The sequence below is a fragment of the Castanea sativa genome, chromosome 8 (assembly GCF_040712315.1).
Source record: "Castanea sativa cultivar Marrone di Chiusa Pesio chromosome 8, ASM4071231v1".
NCBI classification, from domain to species: Eukaryota; Viridiplantae; Streptophyta; class Magnoliopsida; order Fagales; family Fagaceae; genus Castanea; species Castanea sativa.
In genome coordinates this window covers 23,962,634-23,968,633 of record NC_134020.1, presented here as the reverse complement: position 1 = coordinate 23,968,633, position 6,000 = coordinate 23,962,634, and positions in this window count along the sequence as shown.

Here is a 6,000-nt window from a genome sequence, read left to right as displayed (position 1 = left end):
AGCGTTCTCGGCCACTAATAACGAGGCCGAGTAGGAAGCGGTCTTGATTGGTATGAATATGGTACGAAGAATGGGGGGAAAGGAAGTTCATATGTTCTCGGATTCTCAGTTAGTTGTGGGCCAGGTGACGGGGACCATGGAGGCGAGGGATCCAAGAATGCAAGAGTACCTGACCCAGGTCAAGTGTTTACAATCCGAGTTTGATTCTTTTATCCTTTCTCACGTTTCTAGAAGTGGAAACACACATGCGGACTCGTTGGCCACTTTGGCGACATCCTCGGCTCAATGTTTGCCTAGGATTATCCTCGTCGAAGACTTGCTAAAACCAACTCTGACCACTGCAAGTGTCGTCCGTATCCATCTGATAAGGCCTGGACCTAGCTAGATAGACCCTGTGGTCTCTTTTCTAAAAAACGATATTCTTCCTGAGGACAACTCTGAAGCAGATAAGATTTGTCGAAAGGCGCCTTGTTTCTGGTTGTCCGAGGATCAGAAATTGTATAAACGCTCATTTTTCGGACCATACTTGCTATGTGTACATCCTGAGGCGACGGAGGCACTTTTGGAACAATTACATGAGGGAATTTGCGGAAGCCATACTGGGGGAAGGTCCTTAGCCCATAGGGCTCTGACTCAGGGATATTGGTGGCCCAATATGCAGAGGGAAGCTCAAGACTATGCAAGAAAGTGTGACCAATGCCAAAGGTTCACTCCCAACATTCATCAACCTGGGGGTGTCCTTAATCCTTTGTCCCGTCCTTGGCCATTCGCTCAATGGGGACTGGATATAGTTGGGCCTTTTCTGAGGGCTGTGGGAAACAAAAGATGGCTACTCGTGGGAACTGATTATTTCACCAAATGGATCGAAGTTGAGCCCTTATCAAATATTAGGGATATCGACTCCAAGAAGTTTATCTAGAAGAATATTATCACTAGATTTGGGGTACCTCACACACTTATTTCAGATAATGACGTCCAATTTGATAGTAAAGCTTTCCGAAAATATTGCAGCGACATGGGCATCACAAATAGATACTCCACCCCAGCTTATCCTCAGGAAAATGGGCAGGCCGAGGCCGTTAACAAAGTCATAGTCAGTGGACTTAAGAAGAGGCTGGATGACGCGAAGGGTAGATGGGTAGAGGAGCTACTACATGTTTTATGGACGTATCGGACTACGCCACGCAGATCCACTGGAGAAACACCCTTCTCCATGACCTATGGGACCGAGGCGGTGATACCTTTAGAATCTAGTTTCCCCACGCTAAGGATGAGTTCTTTTAGCCCGGAAAATAACGATGGCCTCCTTGAAAAAAGCTTGGATCTGGTTGTGGAGCGGCGAGAGGCCGCCATGATCCAAATGGCTTATTATCAGCAAAAGCTTAAACGAGGATATGATGCTCATGTGAAGCTAAGGCTACTAGCGCCTGGGGATTTGGTGTTGAGGAAAGTCGTGGGTACTGCCAAAAACCCAGCATGGGAAAAGCTAGCACCAAATTGGGAAGGACCCTATCGGATCATCTCTGTAGCAGGCATAGGATCATATCGGTTAGCTGATCTAGATGAAAAAATTGTACAATGTCCTTGGAATGTAAACAACCTACGAAGGTATTATTATTAATAAAATGTACTTTTATCGTTCGTTGTTCAAATTATCAATATGTACTTGGGTTTATCTCTCACAAATTTCTAAGTGTCAAACAGAAACTTGGACATGCATGGTCCTCGGACCACATGCCTTGTGGAAATTGATATCTTATCAAGTGTCAAACAAAATTGGTCATGCATAGTCCTCGGACCACATGCCTTGTGAAAATTGATATCTTATCAAGTGTCAAACAGAAACTTGGTCATGCATGGTCCTCGAACCACATACCTTGTGGAAATTGACATCTTATCATTTATTAAACAAAACCTTAGTTATGTCGGGTTCACAAACCTTCTACTTTGGGGAAATTAACATTTCAAGTTATTATATCTAAGTGTCAAACAGAAACTTGGACATGCATGGTCCTCGAACCACATGCCTTGTGAAAATTGATATCTTATCAAGTGTCAAACAAAAACTTGGTCATGCATGGTCCTCGGACCACATACCTTGTGAAAATTGATATATCATTTGTTAAACAGAATCTTAATTATGTCGGGTCCGCAGACCTTTTACTTTGGGGAAATTAACATTTCAAGTTACTATATCTAAGTGTCAAACAGAAACTTGGACATGCATGGTCCTCAGACCACATGCCTTGTGAAAATTGATATCTTATCAAGTGTCAAATAGAAACTTGGTCATGCATAGTCCTCGGACCACATACCTTGTGGAAATTGATATCTTATCATTTGTTAAACAGAACCTTAGTTATGTCAGGTCCACAGACCTTCTACTTTGGAAAAATTAACATTTCAAGTTACAATTTCTAAGTACCACGTGCCTTGTAAAAATTGACATCCAACTTGTTGTAGAAATGAAGTTTGGTTATGTCGGGTCCTTGAATCCTCTACTTTGAGAACATTAGCAAAAACCATATCACATTAGTGTTGAAGTGTTGATGAAACACTTGGACTACTTTATGCCCCAACTTGAATTCTAAGTTAAGTTTTTGATTGTGTGTTACTGTGTCACGTATGTCATGTTCTTGAGGCATGATTTGCAAAGTATAAGCTTAGTATGTATGCTTCTGTTTAAAGTTATGACAAATTGAAATATTGGAAGTGGAGTTAGTTGTTCCATTCATTCATTTTTGTGCTGATGGGTATTTTTATACTAAAAGTTGGAAGTCAAATGAAAACCAAACCTAATAGTTTTTCATTAATTTCGGTTAATGTACATTCAAAGCAAAAAATTTAAAAAAATTTGTTACATAACAAAAAGAGAAGTCCTAATTAGCCTAGACCTTAAGCCTTTGAAGGGGGGTTCTGCTCGGAAGTGCTAGCAGCCTCTATATGTTTCAGCTTTATTTCAAATGAGGACTGGGCTTGTTTTCCCTTATCTGTTGCCACTGGTGGAGGGATATTGGGCTCGGCACTTTGACTCGTAGTCTTTTCGACACCATCACTCTGTTCCTTCTCTTTGTTGGAACTCTTAGGTTTTGTAGGAGTTGGAATGGGCTCTGGAATCATGGGAGGGAGAGTGCAAGGTGCTGTCTCAGAGGCAGGTGCGACAGGAGGAAGTTCTTCTATCACCTGGATGTCTTGGGGAAGCCAGATGTTTTCGGGCTTCCTCAACTCGGAAGTTGAGGGAATCCTTGTCACATTTAAGGCTTCCTCCCACACCTGTTGGCAGTACTCTCGAAACAACTCGGCGAACTCCTCAGTTAGTTGGTTTTTTGTCGCCACTACCCCTTCCTTGTAAGCAACCTTCTTCACGACCTCCATGGAGTCCTTGAAGGTACGAGCCTCGTCCTTCATCCTAGCAAGCTCCTTCTTCAGGTCGGAGTTTTCCTGTTGAGTTTTGGATAAGTCTTCGTCCTTTTGATGAAGAAGCTTGCGTTGCCCCTCCACCTGGGTCCTCATTGTCTTCAAGCTGGCCTCGACACCGTCCTTTTCCCTCTTTAGCTCTGCCAACTGTGTGGTCAGTTTCTCGTTCTGTGCAAGAGCTTGGCCTAAGGACTTCTCGGTCTCCTGCCTAAACTCCAGTTCAAGTCCAGCCTTCTTCCAAGAATCTTCCACCCACTCTTCAGCAGCAAAGACCTCCTGGATGGCCTGTGGTGAAATATCAAAATGATTGCATTATTAGTAACGCGAGTTTCAAGTACATAAGAATATTTCAGGTAAGGATAAGATTTAAATACTCACTAGGGCCAAGTCCCTTTTTAGCGAAAGGAACAGATGCGGCTGGTTCATCTTGTCCAGGGCGTCCATGTCCTTAGGCAGAAGAAGGAGACGTTCCAAGGTGTCGGCCAAGTAGAGAGCATGACCTTGTTGAAACGCCCTAATACTAGACTGGCAGGAGATTGGTGCCCCGTCTAGCTTAAGCTCGGGAGACTAGTTAGCCGGTGCACGGCGTACCTCGGCAAGGTCCTTGTTCTCTCCGCTTTCTACTGAGGAGGCACGTCCCTTGCCTTCGCTAGGTCTTTGTTGTTGTGGTTGTTGTTGTTGTTGTTGTTGTTATTGCTTCAGCTTCTTCTGCCTCTCCGCATATGCCTCCTCGGCCTCACTCTTCCTCTTCTTCTTAGGCTCCGGAACGGGAGGCTTAGGATCGGAGGGAGGAGGGGGTGGTGGCAAGGACATAGGGACCTGCGACCTACCAGTTCCCTTTTTAGAGACTCTCGCGCCCCTCTTATGCATCAGCTGCCGTAAAACGTCCATATCTTCTTCTTCGGAGCTGGAATCAGGCTGTGCAATCACCAGACCTTGTATGCCAGAAGTTTCAGCGGGCGTGCGTTCCTCGTCCGAGAGGATGACGAGCTGCTCCTCTTGGGGTCTCTCGGCTTCCATGAGTTGAAATTGGTTTATCTCATCGTCCAACGATTGTTGCGAGGACGCTTGCTCTTCTCGGACTGCGGTTGTCTGGGAATGGGCCGAGAGAGGAATCGTTGCGATAGGGCGAGTGTACAGGATGATGGAGGGATCGTCTGGGAGTTCGTGGTTGGAAAGGAAGTTGGGTCGTGCCACGTCTATTCTTCTACGTCGTTTGTCTCCCGCGATGATCGCGTTGTCAATCTCTTGGAAGTCCACTGATATAGGGTCGTATCCTAATATCAGGTGGGCAGCTCTCACTTGTAGGTCTTCACTAACGAAGACTTCGGAGCGAAGGACATGGTTCAAGTCGGCGACGTTGCAAAGACTGAGAAGCGGGCGGACGTGTTGTTTATCTGTGAGAAGAAACATCTGAAAAGACGAGCATGGTCAGACTAGTGATAAACATCAAGGTAAAAAGCAATAATGTGCAATAATATTAAAAGCAGTAGAGGCAACGGGATTGAATCATGGGTTAGGAAATCTAACTCCTAAGGAGTCACACCTGGCTCTCCCCATTCAACTGGGCAGTGAGGACCGTCAGACCAGTTTCCTGAGGCGATGAGGTAGTCGTCTTTCATGCCTTTGTTGGATTTGGGGAGGCAGGAAATTAGCCTAACGATGCTAGACCTGGATTTAATGTAATATCCTACATTTTTAAATTTATGGCACTCGTACATATAGACAACGTCGTGCCATGTGAGGTTCAGACCCATTTGCTCGTTCAGAGCATCGACATAACCTAAGACTCTAAACATGTTTGGTGTGCATTGGTCTAGGCATAACCTATGGTTGCGAAGGTATTCACTGGTCACGTTTTTCATGGGGAGGGTCATCCCACCTTCTATGAAGGCGATCATGGGAATGAGGACTTCTCCCTCTCTCCTGGCATTACCTACGGCTTCTACTGAGCAGTATCTTAAGCCTACGTCATCAGGAATTTGGTATTTGGCCCTAAAACCCTCCATACCAGCGTCGGTATCTACTAAACACTTAAATCTACCCATTTGGTGGAAGTAAAAATGAAAGTTAAAATAAGGAAAGGGGTTTAAATGGTGGCCGAGAAGGAATGAATAAAGAAAAGTGAAAACTTACGGGAGTTGGTTATGCGATTCTTCACGAGCTTCTAGAGAAAACAGGTAATGATTGACACTTAGATGCGATTGATTTCTGAAAGAATGAATGAAGATACGGGTTCCTAGACGTTTTGAAGTGCGGGAGGCGGCCTCGAAACTAAAATTCTCCCGCTCAAATTTTCAGAGCCAATCTGGGTCGTTGGATGCGTATCCCACCGTTGAATGTGGGGAACAGGATGTAACTTGCGGTTATAAATGCGCGCGTTCCGGGTGTCGAAGTGTCAGAGGCATTTTCAGGGAACGAAAGGATCCCTACACGTGTGGCGGCTTACAAAGTGTGTGGAAGGTGTGCTGTTCGGTTCAAAACTCTATTTCTCTCCTCGGATAGGAGGGGAAAAATAAAGTTTTGAGGGGCTATTGTGGGGGTAAAAGTTCTTGAATAAACGTTTGGGTTTTGAGCCTGATT